At 45.5% G+C, this 25,259-nt stretch overlaps 1 protein-coding gene across 1 annotated transcript in view; it reads left to right on the forward strand.

The window, feature by feature from the left end:
* Window positions 1-5,369: 5,369 nt before the first annotated feature.
* Window positions 5,370-25,259, forward strand: part of Arhgef3 (Rho guanine nucleotide exchange factor 3) — a 277,071-nt gene continuing 257,181 nt past the window's right edge. The window contains exon 1 of the mRNA XM_051176745.1: window positions 5,370-5,536. The gene's annotated coding sequence lies outside the window, so the exon portion shown is untranslated. The remainder of the gene's footprint in view (window positions 5,537-25,259) is intronic.

The following is a 25,259-nucleotide window of genomic DNA, read 5'->3' on the forward strand; positions in this document are numbered from 1 at the left end:
ATTGGCAGCCCAGGGACTGAGACATCATAACATCAAGTTAATAGTTCACAGCGTCTTCATTATTAAAGGGCAGGAAGCACCTTGAGTAGTAATCAAAGTGGCTGTTCTTTACTCTTAAGTATTGGGAGTAAATCTTGTTCTCCTAGTCATCTTTTTGCCTGGATAGACATACATTTCTGAACTTCCTGCTGGTCCCTTCTTCAGATGACCACACTTGCCCTAGACATGAGCAAAGGCAGGGGTTTGTGGAGATCAGAGGAAACCTGAGTGAACATGTCTTGTTGACACAACTGAGGCCATGTCAAGGACCCAATCGATGCCTCAGACCCCTGGAAATGGCACCCCTTCTGAAATTAGCCAAAACTCCCTTTGTATTCAGTGTTACACAATAAACCAGCTCCTTGTTCAGCTGTTTTTCAAGAAACCTGCCTCTTCAATTCAGATGAATAAAATAAACACGTTGAGTTTCCATCCCACCTGACCCCGGCTTTACGTGTTTCTTCATTGCCTGTCACCTCAGGTGGCTCAGTCCTGTTACTGCACACTTCAGGAAGTGGATAGAGATTGGCATCAAGACAAACTGAGACCAGGCCAAAAGGAACTTGGAGTGGGAGAAGGTAGCATGCCTGACCTTGTGTGCAAGTTTGGGCAGGTTCTGTCCCTCTACACTGGGAGGGACTGCAAGTTAGTGATGTGTTTTTCTTATTAGCATTGGTAGTTCAGGCTTTGGTCTGGCATTCTGAACTCAGGGCTCGATCTGCTGGTGTCTTTCTGAGCCTAGGCAGGTGGCTTGACCTGTTTAGGCTTTAGTTTCCTAAACCAAGCAAGAGTGTTTTGAGGTTTGAATGTACCAGGTGATTCTGTATATATAACCTGGTACACAGTGTCTGGACATGTGGTCACCAGGGGGCAGGGCAGGTGCAGTGAAGTGAGGTTTTCTTCCAAAGCCTTCCTCAGCCAGGGCCTGGCCTATCACCAAACCAGACCTGTTGTCTCAGTGTAGAGGGGCAGCTGGAAATGGCCTTTAGGGGAGATGAGCACCTGATTAGATGTTGCTCCTTATTTGAAACCAGTGGTATTGGGGTGAATACCAAAGTTCTTACATAGCCCCTTGCTGACCCCTCTGCTCTGTCTCCTCCACAGCAGACACTTTCTAGATTCCTTATATCTGTGCTCCTGCCCAGGTCCTTGCATGTGCTGTTGAAACACCTGCTTGTACCCCACCCTTGCAGTGATACCTTTGCTACTACTGCCCCACCATCTATCTAGTCCTAACACATTATCTTCAAGCTAACTCATATCAGTGGAGGGTAAAAATGTACCTGATTCTTGAGTCCCTACAAGGGGAGGGAATTGCATAGCATGTGGCAGTTGCTCAGAAGTGTTTTCTCATGTGAGCAGTTACTAAATTGTAAACAAAGAAAGGCTACCTGGGGAAGTAGACTATCTTTCTTTACTTTACAAATTGCCTTCAGGCTCTAGACAGTGACCAGGAGTCCCAGTATTCAGAAACATGTGGATGCCTCCGCCACACATTTCCTCCTGAATGGCTTGTATTGTCTCAAGGTTTCTCTCTGGGGGTGGGGTTCTGTGTGCAGATTGGAAAACAGTTTCACATGGGCTTTGTCCAAATCACCCAGGCGTTGGATACCTATTACTGTGCCAAGCGCCATGCCACTCTTGAGTGCTCCTTGACCTCCCAACAGGCTCTGAAATTTACATAATGTGGAGAGTCAACTCCAGGTGTTTCCTATGTACAGCTTTGGCAACCTGCTAGATGTTCAGCTGCGCTCCCTGTGTTTCCTCTAACCCAGGTGAGCAGAAAGGACCTACGTGCATAGAAGTTTTCCCGTGGCTACTTTCAGAGTATTGCTTTAACTTGAACAATAAGACCAAGACTTCATTCCTCTTGCAGACAATGCCATTCCCCAGGTGAGGATGACATCATACTGTGTTGTTACATCATCAGGCTACACCATAATTTTCAAACGCTGAAAACAAGCGTAGGGAGTATCTGTGTAGGGTATGGCTATAGGCATAAGATTGTCTCTTCCAGGAATTCCATTTTTAGGGCTGTGTGTGTGTGTGTGTGTGTGTGTGTGTGTGTGTGTGTGTGTGTGTGTGTGTGTGTGTGTGTGTGTGTGTGTGTGAGGGGGGGTTCTCTCGTAGTTCAGATTGGTTTCAAACTCATATGTACCTCAGGAGGCTTTGAACTCCTATCCCCCAAGTGCTGTAATTACAGGTGTGAGCCAATATGTGTATGGGTCTCAGTTTCAGAGCTTTTTTTGTGTGTGTGAAGTAACCAGAAATAAGGATCAACGTTTATTCTGCAAAGGTTCTCATCATTGAACATTATCATGATGTTGAGAATGAGGAACAAAGCCACAGGTGGGATTGAGTATAAAATGGCACATTTACACATCAGGTCAAGGAGTCATGTTGCAGGAGAACAGCCTATGTGGGCTGGAGATGTAGCTCAGTAGAACAGTGTTTGCCTGCTACTTATGGGCCTTGGGTTCTGACCCAGGTACAAAACAACAAAAAAGAATTCATGTCAAAGAAAAAGGCTGACAAGTATGGGAACTGAAAAACACACATGCTTACAGTGATCACCTCTAGGGGGTAGGATGGTACAGGTCTCATAGGTCTCTTTTTGGAACTCACTCTCTAGACCAGACTGGCCTCAAACTCAGAGAGATCTTCCTGTCTCTGCCTTCCGTGTGCTGAGATCCATTGCCAGTTTCTAAAGACTAGATAGTCCAATACATTTTCTGCTTATTTCCTGCCATGTTCCCATTGGAACCAAGCCCCTTTTCCCCAGCCACCACCTCAGGGCCTAGCAAGACATGAGGGAAAGCTGTATTTTAAACTCTTGTGGGAGCCAAGCCTGGTGGCACACTCAGGAGCCTGAAGCAGAAAATTATGAGTTCAAGGACTACCTAAGTAACTTAAGGAGATCTTGTCTCAAACAAAAAGAGGGACTGGAGTTATAACTCAGTGGATCTATAAGGCTTGAGCTCAGTCCCCAGTGCTGTAAACTCTTGTAGGGCGATCTTATGTGTTGCTATTCTTATGTCTTGCTTGCGTATGTGATTCACTTTCTGGACATCCTGACATATGAAACAGGAAACCCAGGACTTTGCCCTGTATAGGAGACTCCCCACTGCATCCATTCTCACTCAACAGTTAGATTAATGCCTCCAAACCACATGTTGACATCTGAGCCTTTCTGAGGGCAAGATCTGATGCCTCAGCTTAGCCCCCAACCCCCTCTGCCTTGTCTCAGCACCTGTCACATCTGTGGCCTTCCAGCCATGTGCTCTGTGCTCTCAGGCTTACCCCTGCCACATCAGGGCAGACACAGTCCAGGCCTCCTTCCCACAGCCTTTACCAGCACTTCCTCTTTCTAGCATCTTCTGCCATGTCCTACCCCTACCTTCCTGCTAAGGGTCTGTCTCGCTCATCAGTTCAGTGAGGTCCCAGAATCAATATGCCTGGGTGACATTTACCACAGTTCTCAAGAGCCTGGCACAGTGCATGGTGCATAGTAAACATTCAAATTAAAAAAAAAAATCATTTTTGAGCTGGTTTCCAACTCTTCTTTAACTGTTAAACTAACTCTCATGGAAAGAGAATTTTGATAAGGCTGCATGGGAAGACCATCATGTGTGATGGTGTGGGTGGGAAAAACTCCTGAGCTCTCAGTAACCAAGTGGAGGCCCTTTAGTTAGTATTTTTAATTTAAAAAAAAATGTGTGTGTGTGTGTGTGTGTGTGTGTGTGTGTGTGCGCGCGCGCGTGCACGTGCACGCGCCTGTATGTGCATGCACAGCTTGCATTCAAGTAACCAAGGAAGCCAGAAGAGGGCATCAGTCCCCCATTACAGGTGGTTATAATAAACAGGGTGTGGGTGGCGGGAACCAAAGCCCAGTTGCAAAAACAGCTGACCCATCCCACCAGCCCCTGCTTAATTAACACTGTTTAACTTTATTACCACAGCTGGCAGCAGAGAGGGATTTTTCCACCTCGAAGGGAGGGTAGGGTAAGAGTTTCTTGGGGGAAAGTTTGAGGGCAAGGGTTTGGACATGGACTTTGCCCTGGGCAATGGAGTACCATGCAGTTTCCTGACCACCACTGGGGTTCTATTGAATGAGCCTTCTTGAAACCAGAGTGGACCGAAAGGGAGTCTGTTCAAGATGCTTTATTTCTGGCCCCAATGAGAGACTGCCCAGCACTGGGAGACCAAGAGCTTGCAGCAAGCAGCAACAGTGGCTTTGAGAGATGTCCATCTGGCTGGGAGAAAATTCTGAACACTTCTTTCTAGCCAGGGATGCCACCAGGAACCTTGACTCTTACTGGAAGAGTCCTTTCCAGTGGGGGTGGCAGTTAGTGCTCAGGCAGGGATCATTAGGAACTCTCAGAGCACCTTGTGCCTTAGCCAGCAGCCCCCCGGGCATCTTAGCACCTTGGGCCACAGCTCTTCCTCTGTCTTACAAGACTCCAAGGGCCCATATCCATAAATGAGGGCTGGCTTTATCTAGGATTCAGTATCTACATGATACTGAATGAATTAATTTTCAAAACCAGCTTTATTTAGATTGTTACGTTTATTTCTTCATGGGTGACCCAGGCCACCGGTGGCTTGGTGCAACTCTTACTGTGCCCAGCACCTACTTACAAACCCCTCGATTACTGAGAACCTGCTGTGTCCATGCTATCTCCATTTTCATCTCCAGACAGGGAAAGGGTGAATTGGACAAAGCCTAGCATGACCAAGATTAAGCCTAGCGGAGGGCGTGGAGGCTCCAGGCTCAGACTCGGGTCCAAGCTCTCCAGGGCAAGCTCTGTCACTTGTGCATGAGCTTGGATCGCGACCCAGAGCCGCCCCCACCGGCTCTTCTGTGCTGTAGTGAACTTTTCAGTCCTTTTCTTACCCTCCAGGGACCCTACGGCCAGCCGTGAGACGCGAGGGCACCCAGCCTTCGCTGCAAGTCTCCAAGTCTGAAGTCGGTCCTCAGTCGGCTGCCAGGCCTGCCCCGCGGGGGTCCCAGGCCCGCCTCCCGCCCACGTGGCCCGCCCGGCCTCCTAGGCTCCCGCCCCGCCCCGCCCCGCCCCGGGCAGCCGTCCCTGCAGTCACCGCCACGGCCCTGTGCTCCAGCCCGGCAGGGCCCAACCAGCAGCATGCAGAGGTGAGAGCAGCAGGCACGTCGCGTAGGGTCCCACGGCCACCCTAGGGTGCGCCGAGTGGACAGTGCCACCACCTGCCTCTGCCAGCCTCCGCTGCTGCCGGGGTCCCCAACTTCTGCCCCCTGGGAGCAAGTTCCTGGAGCTACTTCCGGGGAAGGAGGCGCCACCTGTCTGGGGCACACCTTTTGACGGATTTCTCCAGGTCAGTGTCGCGAGGTCAGTGTCTCTGGCCGCTTGTCAAGGACCAAGGTGCCACCACAGCCAGCCAGGATCCTTAAACTGGAGTCAGCGTCTTTTAAACTGAGCAGTGGATTGTCCTGAGATGGAAGGCGCCCGCCCAGGGCTTTAAGGTGATTAAGAATGCCTTGTAGTCAGAGACTAGAGAGCACTTTCTGAGGGTGGAAATGGATGTGGTTCCCTAGGGCTTTGCGTGGTGGAGGGCTGCCAGGGACTGTAGCTGCTATCTCATCCTGGCTGGAAAGTTGCGGGAACAGAGCGGCTTGTTCCTCGAGACCTGGTTTGCTCGGTTTATTGCCTGGACCAGGCTTGCTTCCAGAACCTGGCAAGGATGTGAGGACTGCCAAAGAGTAGTTGTCTGGAATGCACCGGTGCAAACTGGAAGCATTTCTTGCACTACACAGGTGTATGTACACCGTGTTCCCTAGAGTGTGGAAGAGTACTCTGCTGTGCTTGTGATGACTGTGTTACAATTATGTTGCACGTCTATGCTTCATTTTGTCATCTGTAAGAGAGGGTGATACTAGCATAAGCTTTAAAGATCTCATGAGGATTGGCTCCAGGTGAATTCTCTGTGTGTGGGTGGTGGTCTTGTTATGGCCCACAATGTCAGTGTCATAGTGGGCTCACTCTTCTGCTTCCCAGTAAGGTGACATGCAGGTCAGTGTCCCTTCTTCTCTTGCTTGGGATCTGACCTTATGTACTCAGCATCACAGTACCCTGATCAGATTAGAAAACTTGGCTTTGCAAGAATGCCTCCTATAGTTAACCAGTTTGGTTGTATCTGAGAGTGTGGTATTAGACATGACCTTTGTCAAGGATATTGCTGAGGAAATGGTCTTGGATGCTCTGGAAATTACGGGTGCCTTTGGGGGCCAGAAGGGATGAGATTTTGCTTGAATTCCGTGCAGTGTTAGGGCCCTAACCAGCTGACAACCTCTATCATTAAGTGCTGAATCTATTTAAGGGCCCAGGGGTCTGCTCTTGTCTCCATCTCTGCCACTCTTTCATCTAAATCGGAATGAATGCCCTCTTGCATCATGCGTGTCTTCCTGGGCTGCACCTGTTTAGTTCTTTTCTTGAACTTCACACATGAGTGCTGAACCAAGGGTCCTGGAACCCTCTTGAAATTGACACATACTCCAAGAGGCCTGTGTGCCACTAATGGGTAACAGCAGGTCCTCACCCCGCCCTAGGACAGACCTACAAATTTAGGGAGTGCAGATGGTACCGTGTGCTGCTGTGTGTGTCTTCTCAGAGCACACTTACACATAGGAGATTCATGTCTGCCCAAACATGAGAAACCATGGCCAAACAACTATCTGGGCAAAGACAATGGCAGGCCCTGGGTTAGGGATCATTAGCATTTGTGGGGTCTGTAGGTAGGGTACAACTAATGGAAATCTGAGTTTGGGGTGTCTAAGCCTCCCAAATGCTAGAATACCAAGTGTGAGCCACTGATTCACAGGTTGAGAGCCTTTAGAAGTAGTAGTGCTAAAATCCTTTGATGGCAGGGAACTTAAAACCTTCTGGCATAGCTGGTTCCATTGAAAGAAAGTTGTGGGGACAAAGGATGAGCAACCCACACCCCCCTGATGAGGATGAGATGTTGCCTCCATACTTATACTGCTCTTGTCCTTTCTGTGTATTTTCTTTCCTAATTATCCTTCCATCCATATCTATCTAAGGTTAAGGTTGCTGCTGTTTGCACTTCTTGCTAACCCTGAGGTCCCTGTGCCCCAACCAGAACTCAGGATGCCACTGAGCCCTGTGTAAGCGTGGGTGGGAGAGGAGGAGGAAGAAAGCAAGGAGATGCTCAGGAGGGTGAGGCAGGAGCATCAGGAGTTTAAGGCCAGCCTGTCTCCAGAAACCAAGATGAATGGTGGGGAAAGGTGCAGGGAGGAAAAAAAAAAAAAAAACAAACCAAAAAACAAAACAAAACAAAAAAACCCAAAAGTTATTGCCGTAATTTAGAAGCCCTCAAGGCCAAAATCTGCAAATTCTCTGTCACTCAGGCCCCTGATAGTGCACTGAGGGTGGGGAGTTGGGGCTTTGTTTTTTTTTTTTTTAATTTTCTATATTTGCATTTCCTATTCTTTTACTGGTCTTTTCTGAATTATTCTTTGATCAACTTATTCATTGTAGTCTTTACTGTACTTACAGAAAATCAACTTTGAACTCATTTTTTAAAGGTTTCCTGAAAGTATTCTGTGATTTTTGTAACCTGGTGTCTGTAATCAGAGAGGGGAAATGAAGTACCTGTGTGCAGTTCTGATTCATTGAAGTTTCTTCTTGGGAGATACACACACACATGTACACACACACAGAGGACTGAGAAGTAGCATTTTATTTGTTTGTTTTGTTTTGAAACAGAGTCTTGATACATAGTCAGGCTGGCCTCGAACTGTCCATCCTTCTTGTTCAGCCTCTTGAGTGCTGGGATTACAAGTATATACCGTTGGCAAAGATTGTTCTTGTGTTTGCTTTATTTGAGATAGGGCCTCACTCTGTGGCATGGGGAAACCTGGCACTCACTGTGTATCCAGGCTTGTCTTGACTTTGTGGTAACCTTCCCAGCTCCTCCTCTCAAAATCTAGGTTTATAGGCATACACCATCACGGTTGCTCTTGTATTTCCATAGGGGCTTGACCATGTAGTTTAGCTTACTGACTTCATTCACTCAAGCAGTGAGATGGAGGATTGGGCATACAGCTCAGTGGCTGAGCATTTGCCTTGCATGAAGCTCCAGGTTTAATCCCCAGCATCACATAGGAAAAATACCTTTGAAGGAGACTCTAGCTAGACCCTGTTTTGGTGCTGAGTTCCCGTTGTCCAGAACACGGCAGTGTTTTTCCTACTGGAGTTGGCAGCCCAGTGGCCGAGACAAGCAGTAGACAACTAGATGTAGAGATGACTCAAGAGTGATGGTGATATGGAAATGACAGTAGGGAGGGGTCCCTAAGTGGTGGCATGGAGGCACAACTGGTTTGGTAAGAGAAGGTGCACTTGAGTAGAAGCCTAGATGTATGAGCCTGTGGATATATAGGCAAAGACAATGCACAATGCATATAATGCCCAAGGATATGGCCTTCCTTTCTTCCTTCCTTCCTTCCTTCCTTCCTTCCTTCCTTCCTTCCTGCCTGCCTGCCTGCCTGCCTGCCTTCCCTTCCCTTCCCTTCCCTTCTTCTTCCTCCTCCTCCTTCTCCTCCTCCTTCTTCTTCCTTCTTCTTCTTTCTTCTTTCTTCGTTTGTATTTTTTTGTTTTTTTGAGACGGCTTCTCTTTGTGTATCCCTGGCTATCCTGGCACTCACTCTGTAGACCAGATTGGCCTTGAATTCACACAGATCTGCCTGTCTCTGCCTCCCAAGTGCTGGGATTAAAGGATTAAAGGTGTGTACCACCACTCCCTGGCTGGTTTTTTTTTTTTTTTTTTTTTTTTTTTTTTTTCTGTTATCTAGGCAGGGTTTCTCTGTGTAGCCCTGGCTATCCTGGCACTCTCTCTGTAGACCAGATTGGCCTTGAACTCACACAGATTTGCCTGCCTTTGTGCCTCCTGAGTGCTGGAATAAAAGGTGTCCGCACTCAGTGAATAAGTGTGAATAAGACCTCACATTTCTGTCTAAATGCTGGGGTTACAAGTGTGAGTGACCTCACAGAGTTTATATGGTGCTGGGGATTGAACACATGGCTTTGTGCACGCTAGGGAAGCATTCTACTACACATTTTCAGCAAGTCTATCATCTCTTGAGCACAGGGCCAGTCTGGTTGACTTGAGAAGGAGAAGGGAAGGAGGCAGTGTGGGAAGAGGCTGTTTCCTGGCCCTAGCCAATGGCGCACTGTGATGTTGTGTGGGAAGGCTGGTATCTTCTTTTACCTTGGGCTGTCAGCTCTGCACCCATGCAGAGTTGGTAGGCAGACAGATCTTCCCAGGTGATTTGTTGGGAGGCAGTGATGTCAGAGAAGAAGCTGGTGGTTCTAAAGTTCTCCTAAAGGGCTCACTTCAGTGCACAGCCCACTGCTTCTGTTTGGCCAGGTGGCCATGGAGTGATGCTAGTGCTCAGTGAAGAGTCATGGGATATGAGGGATGCCTGGACCTCTGGGCAGTCATAGGACACAAGGCTGGGGGAGTCAATGCCTTCATTCCCTGCATGTCTCCCGACCTTTCAAACGTTGAGACAAAGGTAGATGTGAAAGGTAGGCTGTCATAGGTGGCCAGATTTGGAGGACAGGGGAGGTTCACAGCCTCTGAGGGTCATGCATCCCTGACACCTGGCTGCCTCCATGTTTTTCATGGTCTTTAGCTGTCTCCCAGTCACAGTGATCATCAGAATATCCTAGAGAGAGTCTTGCTGAGGTGGCAGAAACCTCAGTGGCAGCCTCCTCCTGGCTGTTGTTCCTGTTGTCCCCATTCCTTGCCTGTTCTTTACCCACCCCATATCTGTCTCCTCTCATATTTCCTTTTGGCTAGAAAACAAATACTCTTTAGCACAGTCAATTCTGACCATATTCATGCTATATACAACTAAAAGTTGTAGAGTAGAGCCAGGTATGTACCTGCTTGCCTGTAATCTCAACACTGAGGAGGTGGAGGGGTCAAGAGTTCAAGGTCATCCTTGGCTACAGATTGAGTTTGAATTTGAAGCTGTCCTGAATTCCATAACAGCCTGTAACGATCACATGAACTCTGTAAAATAAAAAATGAAATTCCTCTTCTTCCACCTGGTTGTTTCCCGTGAAAATGAGTGTGCACATTTATATGTGGATGGGTTACCTGTGAGTATCATTGTGTGTGTGTGTGTGTGTGTGTGTGTGTGTGTGTGTCTGTGTGTATACATGTGCCATTGTATGTGTGTGGAGAGCAAGGAACAACTTGTGGAATGGGTTCTCTCCTTTTCCCTTGTGGGATTAGGGGAATGAACTCCAGTCTTCAGGCTTGATGGTAGGTGCCTTTACCTACTGCCCCATCTTTAAAAACTGTCACACTGGCATTGTTTAATTTTTCTCCATTTAGCTGGTGCTCTGTCTGTCCACATGTAGCTAAAGCTTCACATAAATGTGTATGAGCATATATCTAATTTCTCCTGTGTATATACAAAGCAGTTATCTTTTTACTTTTTATTTTTTGGTGGTGCCGAGGATTGAATTCAGCATACCCCCACCCTGTTCTAGGCAAGTGCTCCATGCTTAGCTGCATACCAAGTTACTGGGTCATATGGTAACTGCACTTGAAAAACACAGGTGCCAGTGTTTTCCAAAGTGATGACACCACTTTACAGACCCACACTAGGCAATGAGTTTAGGTTTTTCCACATCCTAGTCACTGTATTGTCCATCTATGTTCACTGGTGGCTGGCAGGTGGTCTCCATGGGTTTGACTTACAATTCCTGGATGGCCACTTGTGTGTATAGAGCATCTTCATGTGCTTGTTGGCCACTTGGTGTAACATCTTTAGAGGAACACGTCTTCTGTCCATTTAAAGACTTATTTATTTATATTGTTTGTTTTGTGTGTGCATGCTCATGTGGCATGTGGAACCTGTTCTCTCCTTCCACATGTATGTGGGTTCCAGGGATCAAACTCAGGTTGCCAGGCTTGCTTGGAAAGTGCCTTTACCCACAGGCCACTATGCTGTTTCTTTTGCTCATTTTAAAATTGGATTATGCATCTCTTTATTATGAGTTATAAGGGTTTTTATGTGTTCTGGGTTTAATCCCTACCCAGTAAGTGCTTTTCTTCTCCTTCTTTTTGTATTCTTTCCTCTTTCTTTCAAAGAACAAAGTCCTAATTTTTATAGCCCTGGCTGTCCTGGAACTCGCTGTAGAGACCAGGCTGGTCTTGAACTCAGAAACCCTTCCTCTACCACCTGAGTGCTGGGATCAAAGGTGTGCATTACTACCACCCGGCTATATTTGTTAAATCTTTCTTCAGCTTTTAGTATCATACCTAAGAAAACTTGGCTTAATCTAAGTCCATAAAGGTTTATGCCTACATTTTAGTATAAGAGTTTTATATTTCAACTCTGAGAGTTGTCTTTGATCCATTGAGTTAATATTTGTGTGGTGTGAAGGAGGGGTCTAGTCCTTCACTAGATAGGTGGGTCCTTATTTTATTTATTTATCTATCTATGAATTTGCTTATTTTAAGACTAGGACTTTTCTGTAGCCCTGGGTGCCCTGGAACTCTCCATGTATATCAGGCTGGTCTTTAACTAATAGAGATCATTTGCTACTCTCTGTCTCTCTCTCTCTTTCTCTCTGTCTCTCTGTCTCTGTCTCTCTCTGCCTCCCAAATGCTGGGACCAAAGGTGTATATCAATCACCACACCCAACCCCCTCCAATCCCCAACCCCCTCTCCCCCCAGTTTCATTCTTTGCATATGAATATCAAGAGACTGAGTTAGGAGGATCACTTAAGCCCAAGGGTCTGTGATCAGCCTGGGCTGCATTGCAAGACTGTCTTTAAACATAAAACCTGCCAGGCCCGGTGGTACACATTCAATCCTAGCACCCAGGAGGCAGAAACTGGTGGATGTCTGTAGTTCAAGGCCAGCCTGCTTTGCATAGTGAGTTCCAGGCCAGCCAGAGCCCTGTGTCAAATAAAAACAAAGCCCACAGAGTAATCTTCTCTGGTGAATTGTCTTTATACCTGTTGGTCATAAAAGCAAGCATGTCTATGCCCTCCATTCTGTCACCTCACGGGTGTGTCTCCTCTGCTAATGCTGCCATGTGTGTTGTTAGGCTACATGTTTGGGCTGCAGCTTTATAGTAAGTTTTATTTTAGCTCAGAAAGTGTGAGGCTCGAAGTCTTTTTTTCAACCCATTGTTCCATGCCTGCTGTGAGTTATTGTGTCTGCTTGTTGGTATCTGTAAAAAGGCAGCTGGGATTTTTAAAAAAAAATATTTTTATTCATGTGAATGTGTTGGTGTCTCTGTGTACCTATCCCAAAGAGGCCAGAAGAGGACCTTAGATCCCCTGGCACTTGAGTTATGGGCTGTTGTGAGGTAACTGATGTAGGTGCTGGGAGCCACACTGGGGGCCTCTGGAATAGGAGCAAATCCTGTTGAACTGCCAAGCCATCTCTTTGGCCCACAGCTGAGATTTTGATAGTCCTGTGGACAGTGTAGGCAGCTTGGGGAAGTTTTTTAAGCTAACATTTAGCTTTTCCCTGGCTCACTCAGCTCCTCTGGTCACCAACTCTGAGGGAGCAACACTGAGAGGCAGGCCTGTGCTGACAACAATCTGGGGGTGTTTATTGCCTGCCTCTTCCGTGTTGAAACAGACCCAATGTAGTCAGTGCCAAGTCCAAGGCTGCAGACCTTGGATAAGATGTTTCACTTCTGAGTTGGTGAGATGGGAGGTCTCCAGCAGCCCTGGCTTCCTTTATGCCAGGGGTGGGGACAGTAGGGGCCTGGTAGCCTTATGCCACCTTCCTTTCAGCCTACAGAAGGGCAGCCCTGCTGGAACCAGATGAGAGTGAGGGTTGGACTCACTTTATCAGTGTGTAGGTAGGATTTCACTGGGGGAAAGCAACTTTTGTATCATAATTTGAAGATTGAAATGAAAATAATAGAAGAATAATGTCATATTGAACTTTTAGTTTATACTCCTGCATGTACTTATGTGTTCCAGATTGTTCTGGCACAAATCAGATTTTATTCTTAAGGGATTAAAAAATAAGTGACTGCATTCCCGTCATTGGGAAGAAACCCCTTCCCCCTCTTTTTTTTTTTTTTTTTTTGAAAGTTTGTTTTCAAAATGTAAGTAACAGTTTTGGAAGCTACAATTGAAACTTTGAATTTACTTACCCAGCTACAGTGAAGCCCTGCTATTTTAAATAAAAGCATTGCTTATGTGTTCTGTATGTGGTTTGGGTTATTTATCATTGTTTTCAAAAGTGCAATTAAAAAATTCTAACCGGGACTGAGATTTTCATTTGTTTCTGGAGGACAATAATTAGGTGCAATAGAAATTGTTTTGAACTCTTCAGAAATCTTAGCTCTTTTGGTGTAGCAGATACCCTTCATTTAAGCTGTTACAACAGGCGGTTCATAGAGATTTTATTTCCACCCTTCAGTGTGGAGTGTACATGGAAATTTAGGTGAAAACACCCCAAAACAAGGAAGCATGTCATAGAGCTGAGGTTTGGCACCTTAACTCTTGCCCAGCCTATTAGGTTCAGCTAAATGACCTTGGGTGACCTCTCCCGATGACACATCTCCCAAGGGGTGGGGAGGACAGTTTCTCTCCAGCATGACTTTAGTTTTTACAAAAGGCCTTTGCAGCCTTGCAAACTCTAGTGATTTTTCTCAACAAACCACTTGCATTTGGGACAGCATTGAGTCAGAAGATATTTAGATGGCCACCCAAGTTCTTTTGAGGTAAGAGAGCCAGCAAGGGAATAGAAGGAGATGCCCAATTCTGTAGTATAGATTCAAATATTAGTGGCTCTATTCCATGGCACTAACAAATGTCAACTACGGAAGTTAGCTCTTTATCTTTTAGATCACATGGCAATGCTGTTGCTACCAGATTTCACTAAACATTTATTAGGTGCTGGGGTAGCTTTTCACATGCTTCTTACTGTGGCCCATCATAAGAAACTGATCTAGACTGTAATCTGTGTGTAAAAGTGTGCATACACTTGTCTGCCTAAAGCAAAAGATCAGTGAGGTAGTGCTTACTGCCATCTGACAGTTCTCTTCTGTACTGGTCTATCGCTGCCTTTTTGTTGTTGTTGTTACCTTTAAATTGTGGTCATTGATTCCAACTGAATTTATTTCACAAATGAGTCAAAATGTACTCTTTAGGAAAATACCATGCTAAGCAGTTCACTGTTACAGGGATTTTCATTTAATCCTCATGCTGATTGCATGGAGTAAGTATTTTTATTCTTGTTCTAACGGTAGAGAAACTGAGGCACACAGAGAGAGAACTTGTCCAGGGTTATACTGCCCGTGGGAGGAGGAGCTATGACTTTGTTTTCTTTTTTAGCTTTCTGAGACCATGTTTTACTGCATAATTCAGGCTGGCCTTGAACTTGGCATATGTTACAACTCAGCCTTGCAGATGGTGAGGTTGGAAGTGTGTATTCCAACAGTTGCTTCTGAACTTGGATTTGAACCCAGAAAGTTGGAGTCCTATTAGAGGTTCAAAACATGCCCAAAGCAGGCCCTGGGGAGGGGGACAATGGGGAGGGTCTCAGCCCCAGAACCAGGAAAAACAAAGTAGTCCATGGTTTGAATCTATGTCACATACCTACTGTTGTAGAATATTATTTTAAGGTGTGTGACTTTTGTTTGTGCTGCATTTGTTTAACTCTGTGAAGCTGTGATACTTTGCCTGTCTAAAACACCTGATGGTCTAATAAAGAGCTGAATGGCCAATAGTGAGGCAGGGGCAAGGATAGGCAGGGCTGGCAGGCAGAATAAATAGGAGAAATGAGGGGAAAAAGGAACAAGATAGATATATATGACTATTTTCCCCATGGGATTATAGTGAGACTGAACAATCCCTACTGCTGAGCGAAGGCACAGTCATTAGGAAGTTGTAGCATCACACATTATTTGTGTGTTCACGATGTTGCCAATGCAAACCGTTCTGTGCTCCCAGCTGTAGGGAGCCACTGTGCAGGCATCCCAATGTGGTGCCTGATACCCAACACTGACATTAATAGTTATAGTGCTGACTTATACAATTACTGTCTTTTTTTTCCTTAAATATGTTCTATGTATGTTGTGTATGTCATGTCACGGTGTGTATGTGGAGGTCAGAGGACAACTGTGAGGGGTCTCTTCTTTATTATCTCTTAATGGGTTGTAGGAACTGAACTCAGATTATAAGGCTTGTGTGAAAAGCACTTTTACCTGCCGAGCCATCTCATTGGCACATGCACTTTTTTCTGTTATTTTAGTGTTGTTGTTTTTAAAAGAAGGTTTAGCTATGTGTGGTGGCACAGCACTGAAGTCCCAGCTACTGAAAAGCGGAAGCAGGAAGATGTTCAGAACCCAGGATTCAGAGCGTGAGAGCTGTGGGTCTCTGAGGCTGTCCTGATGGTAATTTAGCCTGTGATTATGAGTCAAGTCTGGAAGCAGTGGAGCATCTCTAACACAGCACTCAGGAGGCTGAGGTTGGAGAATGTTGAGTTTGAGGTTGAGTTTGAGGATGTTGAGCTTGGACCATTTCATGAGACTCAAAAATCTGAGCTCAGTGGTAGAGCACTTGCCTAGTGTATGTAAGGCCCCCAGTTAGATTTCTAGAACCATTTGAAGAAGACAAGAAAAGCAAAACCCTCTGCTCACCACATCTCTCCTTTCATTTTTCCCCCAGGTTCTTTTCAGTTTAATTAAACTTTTTTCCTTCTGTTGTCTTTTATTCTTTAAAAAACTATGATAAATACACATGACATAGAATTTGCTGTTTTATGTGTATGTGTGTATGTGTATATGTATGTATGTATGTTTTACATGCACATATGTGCATGTTGGTTTGCCCTTGAGTGCTTATGTGGAGCCAGAGGCCAGTGTCAGGTGTGCTCCTCTACAGTGACCCACCTTGTAAAAAGTTTATGTTGTTACTACTTTTTGAAGGTTTCATACATGAGTACTAAATTTACTCCATTTTCACCTCCTCTATCGCCCTTCTCTCCTTCATGGCTGCTCATATGCATACATTGTTAGGGCTGGCCACTTGGAAATGGATAACCTATCAGGGTGCTTGTTTCTGGAGAAGATAGATTAGCGCTCTCAGCAGCCATTGGTTACTTGTAGCTCTTCATCTAGGGGTGAGGCCTTTTGAGATTTCCCCCATCCGTGTTGATACATCATTTTGTGATGCAGGGCCTTGTTGAAGTGACCATATCGTTATGCCATCATGGGTGCAGCTCTCTGCCAAGTACAGAAGACACTGTCTCACAGCAGACATCCTAGGTCCTCTGGGCCTTGTGGTTCTTCTACCCCATCTCCCATTATGTGTAAGAGCTGTGTTGCTGACGTGTCAGGCGGGGATGGATGTCCCTCAGTCCTCTGCATCTTGACTAATTGTGAACTTCTGTGATGGCCTCTGTCTGCAGCGAAAAGCAGTTTCTTTGGTGAGGGGCGAGAGCTGAACTTCTGTGTGGATATAAGGACCAGTATTTCGAATGCAGTTGGGAATTATACTGGTTTAGAAAAGTGTCAGTAGCAGGTTCTCTCCTAGGGTCTATGACCTCACCGTCCATTGGGCTTCAATTCCGTCCTGTTGAGCAGGCCTTGAATCCAGTTAGGTGGCTGTTGGTTACCCCTGAGATGTAAGTGTTGCTATTGTACTCTACAGGACATTTTGTCATAGTAATTGTTGTGGTTGATAGGCTTATAGCTGAGTGGGATTTTGAATTGCATGTCTCTTTTGGCAACTTGTATCTTTTGGGTGCTATGAGAGATAGTACTGAGGGAGGAGGATTGTAGGACAGTTTTGTTCATATTTTACCATCTCCACCTTGTTTTTTGAGGCAGGGTCTCTTATTGAACTCAGAGCTCGACAATTTGTCGAGACCGGCTGTCCCTGCAACCTTCCCTAGCACTGGGATTACAGGAGCATGCCACAGGGCTTGACTTTTACATGAGCGCTGGGCACCTGAGTTCAGGTCTTCATGCATACACAGCAAGTCTGTTTCCCATAGCCTCCCACCTCCACTTCTTCATCTTAACTCTTTTCATATGTGTAATTAAATGGTGTTAAATATATTTACATTGTTGTATACATTTTCATCTTGGGAGATATCCAGACCCCTCAAGTCCCTGGAGTCTCTTCATCTCTATGGATTGTACCCCTCCAGATGTTTTGTGCAAGGGTTCTCCTCCTGCCTTGTGCCACTCCAAAGCAGCATGCTTTGGAGACTCATTCATGTAATAACGACTATAAGAATTGCCTCAGTTTTCAGGATGTATTGGAGTGTGTATTTCACATTCCATTGGTGCATGTGCCCTGTACCTGTTATTCATTCATCTGCTGATGGACACTCAGATTGCCTCCATCTTTTGGTGACTCTGAGTAAAACTGCCATCCCATTTCCCTTTGAACTCACCAGTTCCATCAGCCTGACCGCTATGTCCCTTTCCCAAAAGCCCCTTGTAGAGGTTTCTAGTGAACTCGATTTGCACATCCCAGTGGCTTGTTCTCTGGTACCGTGCGGTCTGGCCACCAGCACTGTTTGGCATGGCTGGTCACATTCTCCTCTTGAAGTCCTTTTTTCCCCGGCCTCCAGGATCTTCCCCTCTCCTCTTTTCTGCTCTCAGTGGCCAAGAGCTCCACTCTTCTGGTTGCTCAGGCCTGAAACTCTAAGTGTCGCTCTGACACTCAGCCTTTCTACATCTACTTTCCTCTACTTTCAGACACACCCAGGCTGTGGCTGCTGCTCACAGCCTGTGCCCTGCTGTTCTCATCTGGTCACTGCTGGTCTCTCTACTCATCTCCTGGCCTATGTCCCTACCCTTTTTCAGCTGGTTCTTCTCACAGCCTAAGGAATCTTTCTAAAGACTTGGAAGGGTCTCCATTCAGAACATTCCAGTAGTTCACACACACCAAAGCCCTAACATGGCCATCAACTCTGTGTGATTGGGCTGCGTTTCTTCCTCATGTAAACCTTAGTTTATTCTTCTCCCTATTGCAGCCACATCAGCCTCAGCATGGCTCCTCGGGTGGACACCTCTAGGCCTTTGCATTTGTGCTTCTCCCTATGTATGACGATTGAGGAGAGCTGGGGGTCGTGAGGGATGGAGCATAGGTTCTGAGGGGTCCAATTGAGGCCGATGCAGTTGGAGGGGGTCCGAAAGGGAAGAGCAAACTGACAGGGACTGAGAGGAATAATGAGTTGATAAATGTCTTTATAGCAGGTTAGACACATAGGGAGAAGACAACACATTGAACACTATCTGTTATTTTTCTCCTGGTGCCTGAGTCCTGTTAGCGTGGCAGAGGTCAAACATGGACTTTCCATAGGGTCCAGCAAACCCATTTGTGAGATTCTACTGAGAAAAACTGCAAGTAGTACCATCACAACAGTCCCAGAACAGAGCATGCTATAGACTACAATGAAATATTAATCAGCCTTATAGAATGAAAATTGAACACTTGCTACAAATGGATGAGTCCTGAGGACATGATGCCGAGTGTAATAAGCCAGGCAGAAAGGGATGGCTAATGTGTGGTTCTACTTATGAGGTACTAAGGGACAGACCAGTTCGGAGATGGAACAGTGGAGGTTACCAGGGACTGCGGGTAATGATGATGGTGGTGGTGGTGGTGATCATGGTGGTGGTGATGGTGGTGGTGGTGGTGGTGATCATGATGGTGGTGGTGGTGATCATGATGGTGGTAACGATGGTGGTGGTGATGGTGGTGGTGGTGGTGGTAGTGAGTGATGATGGTGGTGATGGGTAACTGTGGAGGTCAGTGTGATATAGACTCATAGGACCCCAAGGCTCCCCTGCATCTGGTGCTGCAGTGAGATCTTGAGCTGCAGGGCAGCATTCCCTAAGGGGATCAGTGCCCGGGTAGGAGGATGTTCCCATGGTTCCTTAGTGACGCTGGGCAGGGCTGCTGGACTGGGTCAGATGGGTGCAGCCCAGGACTGGAGTCCATGTGAGTCACAGCTCAACTCCTGTGGAACAAAGGGGACAGCAGGGAGGAGCAGTGTGATGACTCAGAGGTCACTGCTGCTTCCTCCAGCCCCACCTCCCCATGCTGGTTTTCCCTGTGGATGGACAGGTTCACCCCACTTCCTGGGCAGGCTGTCCATCCACGATGGAGCAGGTATCTCAGAAGAGGAAATGGTTTTCTGGGAGTCGGGGGTGGAGCCGCTTGCCTCAGGACATACAGGTATCAGAGCCACATCTCATTGTTACTAACTCAGGAGCCTGAAATTGTCACCATACACACACGTGGAAGGAGACGTGAGCGTTTTTCCTTGCACTTGTGAAAAGTTATAAGTGCAGGTAGTAATATTATTTCACAATGAGAAGAACATCCCTGGGCTTGGTTGTGGGTCGGCGTAGTTTTCAACCAAATGTTGCTCATTGTGTTCCAGCCTGGGGTGCCACGGTTGGGGACAATTTGAGTAAGTGGGAACACATTGCAGAAGTACCACACTCCTTTGAACCTTGGTTGTGAAGATATAGGTGTACAACAGGGGCAGTGCAGTTTACTACTGAGAACGCAGGCCATGCCCCACACTTCCATGGCATTCTTTGTTTTCTCTGTGTGTATAAGGCAATATTGGTTTATGAGAAGAAACTCCCTCCTCCTGGATATTTATTTGACAGAGATTATGGGAAACAGACAAGCACCCTTGTCATACAGTCCTTTCTTGGTGAATGTGGCCACGGTACCAGGCCTGAAGAGTTTTAGCCTAATGTGGAGCAAAAGACATTTGTTTTAGTCAGTGGTCTTAATATTGTTTTTTTTTTTTTTTAACCCCCTGGCCTTTCAAGACAGGGTTTCTCTGTGTAGTTCTGGAACTTGCTCTGTAGACCAGGCTGGCCTCAAGCTCACAGAAGGATATCCACCTGCCTCTGCCTTCCAAGTGTTGGAGTTAAAGACATGCACCTCCATGCCTGCCGTCAATAGTCTTTCTTAATTTTTTTTTTTTTGGGGGGGTTCGAGACAGGGTTTCTCTGTATTGTTTTGAAGCCTGTCCTGGAACTAGCTCTAGTAGACCAGGCTAGCCTTGAACTCACAGAGATCTGCCTGCCTCTGCCTCCAGAGAGCTGGGATTAAAGGCATGCACCACCAATGTCCGGCATCTTTCTTAATCTTATCCCCTGCAATTTTATCTAAGTTGCTTACCTGATGGCAAAATATGACTGGCCCTTTTGCGAACCTTCCTCAAATTTTCCCTCTTCATTAATATTACTAAAAAAAACTAGCGAGAGCTCTAACTAAGCACTTGTTGTATGTTCACAGTAGGAGTCGTTCATTCAGTTACTCAGCCCACTTGTGTGTCCTGAGTGATATGACAGCAGGATCTTGCTCTGCTGGGTGAAAGAAGTAATTAGATTTGGATCGCGGACCAGCAAGATGGCTCAGTGGGTAAAGATGTCTACTGCAAAGTCCGAGGGTCTGAGTTCAATTCCTGGGACCCACATGGAAATTAATAAAAAAGAACTGACCCTCATAAATTGTCCTCTGACTTACATACTCACACACGGAGAAAGTAAAAATGTAAATTAAAAACAATTAGGAGTGATTTGTGCTCTGAAAATGTATGATGTTCTGTACGTAGGATATATTATACTCTCTTTACTTTTGTGTATTTGAACTTTATACTTGAAAAATAAATATATATAGTCACATAATAAAGGTGAGGTCCTGTGCTAGGGGATGGGAAGGTGTTGGTAGCCATTGCTGTCTCAGACTTGGCCCTTCTGGAATTTGTAGCCTCATTCAAGAAACAGATATTAATCACATAGTCCCATGAATGCAAGTGAAATTGCAGCTGGGAAGTGTGAAAAGTGCTAGGCATACGTGCCAGTGTCCATAGCCAGGACTGCAGAAGAGCAACAAGAAACACCACCCAGGTAGGTGGAATGAGGGACTGGGATTCAGTCCAGGACTGCAGAGGAAACAGGGGAGCAGTAGGATGTGTGAGCGATCCGTTGACTCCTGCAGTTACAGCCTGAGGTCATGTGGGTCCCTAGCCAGGTTGACCCCATGTTGTGATGGAAGGACCTCAAGGAAAGACAGTTGCCTACAGTTTCCTACTGGACTTCTGTGGTACATGGTGTAGAATCTGAATTCTAGCCTTCAATGACTTCTGATTTTGGAAAAGAAAAAAAAAAAAAAAAAAAACAAAAAAAAAAAAACAAAAAACAAAAAAAAAAAAAAAAAAAAAAAACAAAAAACAAAGCTGTACTGCCAGGCATGGTGGTGCACACCTTTAATCCCAGTATTTGGGAGGCAGAGACAGGTGGATCTCTGTGAGTTCAAGGCCAGCCTGGTCTACAAAGAGATTTCTGAGACAGCCAGGGCTGCTACACAGAGAAACCTTGTCACAAAAACAAAACAAAACAAAGCAACACACACACACACACACACAGAGAGAGAGAGAGAGAGAGAGAGAGAGAGAGAGAGAGAGAGAGAGAGAGAGAGAGAGAGAAAGGAAGGAAGGAAAGAAGGAAAAAAGGAAGGAAGGGAGGAAGAAAGAAAGGAAGGAAGAAAGAAAGAAAGCTGTATTTTTTTTCTTACCACCACTGGGAAGCCCTTCTGCTTCAAATGTGTCCTCTGGATTCATTGACGTTTCAAAGGTGTCCTCCTTTCTGGGCTTCTGTGTGACAAAATGCCTCATCCCTTAAGTTCTTAAGGCCAGCTCCTTCTATGATCAGTGTTGGGGTCCCAGTGTTGTGCCATGTAGCTCAAGCTGGCCTCAGACTTGTGATAGCTCTCTTCTTCTGCCTCCTGGCTGGGGTACGATTATATGTACCACCATACCTGGTCTCTACCTCTGATTTTTCACTGGTCTCTTCAGCTGTTGTGAGCATGGTGACTTAAGTCTTTGTTTATACCTTTCTGTACCCCTCCTCCCAGTTCTCTACTCAGAGAGGCACACAGGGTGCCATCTGGCATTGCCTGGTGCATCTTCCTGCTCCATTACTGTGCATTTTCTCCTCCTCCGTTTTAGATTTTAATAAGAAACTGACCCGGGTATAGTTATGAAAATGAACTCATGGGAAGTGGTAGAACCTTTATATAAAATATTAGTGCTTTGTTTGTAGCTTGTATTGACCTTTCTGTATATGTGGTTTGTGGACATGGCTGACAGAACTTTACCCTAAAAGCATAACTCAGCTACTTCTATTTTTGTCTGTGTTATACACAAAAATCTTCCAAATGATTGAGGTTCTTTTCTAGTCATGTTTCTGTTCCTGTGATAGAAATACCCTGACCAGAAGTAACTTAGAGGGGAATGAGTTTATGTGGTTTACAATTCCAGGTTAGAGTGCATTATTGTTGGGAAGTCAAGGCAGGAACAAAATAATCATATCCACAGTTGAAGGAAAGTAAACATGTGGGAACTTTGTTGACTCCTGTCTTTTTTTTTTTTTTCACTCCTATATAGTTTAGAGTCCATCCTAGGGAATAGTGTCACCCGCAGTGGGCTGCATCTTCCTTATCAAGTAATCATAAAGATAGTCTCCCACAGACACACCTATGGCCAAACGGATCTAGGTAACTCCTCATTAAGACAGTCTTCCCAGGCAGTTCTAGGTTGTGTCGGGTTGACAGTAAATACCAACTAGCACAAAGTTCTAAGTGTGAAGGGCAAATCAGTGAAGCTTCTGGAAGATCATGGAGAACATTCATGTGGAATTTTAGGGGGCACACAGTTACCGGGGTTTCTGGAGATTGCATCCGGGGCTTGCAATGCTAACCAAACTACATCTAGCTAAGCATGCACTCTTCCACTAATTTGTGTCTATGGCCCCATAAGAACAGATACCTTAAACAATATGCAATATACAAAAATACCATAAAGGGAAAGGAATAATGAGGTCCCATAAAAGTAGTAACTCAGAAAGTTGGGGATTGAGAATGTAACTTGGTTGGAGAACACATGTGCTTAGTCATAGTTTTCCTAGGGTCCATCCCCAGCATCAAATAAAAGCAAAGAACTCTTCATTAAAAGACAATGGTAAGGCTGGACTGGTAGCACAAACCTTTAATCCCAGCAGGCAGGCAAATCTCTGTGAATTCAAGGCCAGTCTGGTTTACGTAGTGAATTCCCTGACAGCCAGGGCTACATAGTGAGACTCTGCCTCAAAAGTAAACAAACAAATAAGACAGCAGTAAGAGTAAAATGGCAAGTGGTAGTCTGCAAGGAGCATGCCAACAAAGAATTAATATCCAGACTAGATAAAGAACTGCTATGAACAAATAGGAACTAGGCAGCCTAATTTAAAAAGAAAATGGACTGAGCAAGTGTCATCAGCACAGAGGGATGTGCTATGAGCATGTTTTCCTGCTGGCCGGGTCCCACAGCTGCGCCAGCCCCAAATAACACACAGAGACACTGTATTACATACATATAATGCTGTTGGCCAGTTACTAGTTTCTTATCGGCTAGCTCTGTCTTAAATATTAACCCATTTCTATTAACCTAATGTTTCCATGTGGTCTTGGCTTACCAGAGAGAGGGGCTGGCATTCTTCTCTCTCGATCCTACATTTTGAATTTCTCCCCTACTACTTCCCGCATCCTTCTTGTCTCCTAGTCCCACCTATCTTGCTTTCCTATTGGCCAACAGTGCTTTATTCATTAATCAATAGGAGAATGACATCTCCCATCAGGGATGTCCAGATAATAACCAGACATGGAAAGAGCCTTATCTTTGGCAGTCAGCATATGAGCTCACCACAGTGGGCAGCACTGACTAGCCAGAAGAATGACTAACCTGGTTATAGACCTACACCAAGGTTGGACATGAAACAAGTGGGAGTGGGAGCTGGCTAAATCCACTTTGGAAATTGCATTGGAAACATCTGCCCAAGGGGACTGAGCTCATGGCATCATATGGTAGCGGTTTTGGGGGTTCTCTGTTAAAAGTGCTGATAGAGAAAAGCTGTTATTTCCTTGTTTGCAGAAGACAGTTGACCAGACAGTGACAAAGCAAGTGGAAAGGCATCTTCAGGGACTCTGGTGCCCTCTTCACCTAAATGTCCCATACTTGACAGTGCCCTGCAACCCAAGCCCTGACTGTAGGCCTAGGGGACATTGATTGTGCAGAGCCACAAGCATCTCATTTTGTTAGTGTCAGCTAAGCCAATAGGATGGACAACATCTCATCGATGATACCTCAGATGCTGGCAACTTTGTGAGTTGCCTCTTTAGTGTTGCTGGAATTATTCTGCCTTTAACCAAAGTCCTTCTTGCCTTATCCCAGAAAAGGAAAACTAATGCTTTTTTGATATCGTTTCTAGAATTTTAAAGTAAAAAATGATGGTACAATCCAAAGTTCTCTGATTTCAGAACATGACAATAGGTTGCTTTAACATAGACTCAAGATCAGAATATCCTATCCTCTGAATTTAGATTAATTGTTGACTCCAGGGGTTTGGTCAATACCAGAAAAACCCTTGCCAGTTGACATGATCAGAATTTGTGTGTGTGCATTTGTGCATGTGTGTTCCTGTGCCGGTGTGTGCATGCAGGTTCTTGCCTGTGTAGAATTACACTCCTGGTTCTGTGAGGAGAAAGAAGGGTAGATAAAGCAACAGAAACAGCCCTCATTTTGTTTTAAATAAGGCTAATGTTATTGTTTTCTGAACTGGACTCTTTTTTTCCTCAAAATTAAAATTTTTTCTTTTGGATTTAATGAAGTATCACTATCAGCATGGTGAGATATGTCAGACTTTCAAAAGGGTTTGGTTTTAACCCTTTTAAAGAACAATAAAACATATTTTACAAAAAGAAAGAAAGACAACAGCTGCCCAGGTGAAACATGCCTGCCTACACTGCAGCTGTTCCTCCTCTACATATAAACCCAAGAGAAATAAGCACATGAGGGCACCAGAAGTCTTGCACACCAGTGTTCACAGCCATTTTATTAACAATTGATCTCAAATTGGGCGGTGGTGGCACACACCTTTAATCCCAGCACCGTGTTCAAGGCCAGCCTGGTCTACAGAGAGATTTCCAAGACTGCCAAGGCTACAAAGAGAAACCGTCTTGAGAATAAACAAAAATAATCGACCCCAAATAGTTCAAATGCCTATCCATGGCTACATGGGTAGACAGAATGTGCTGTAATATAAGGTGGAATACATTTAGCAACAAGAAGAAGGAATTACTACACTTGCTGCCAGGGA

The sequence above is a fragment of the Phodopus roborovskii genome, unplaced genomic scaffold, assembly GCF_943737965.1.
Source record: "Phodopus roborovskii unplaced genomic scaffold, PHOROB, whole genome shotgun sequence".
In the NCBI taxonomy this organism is placed as follows: Eukaryota; Metazoa; Chordata; class Mammalia; order Rodentia; family Cricetidae; genus Phodopus; species Phodopus roborovskii.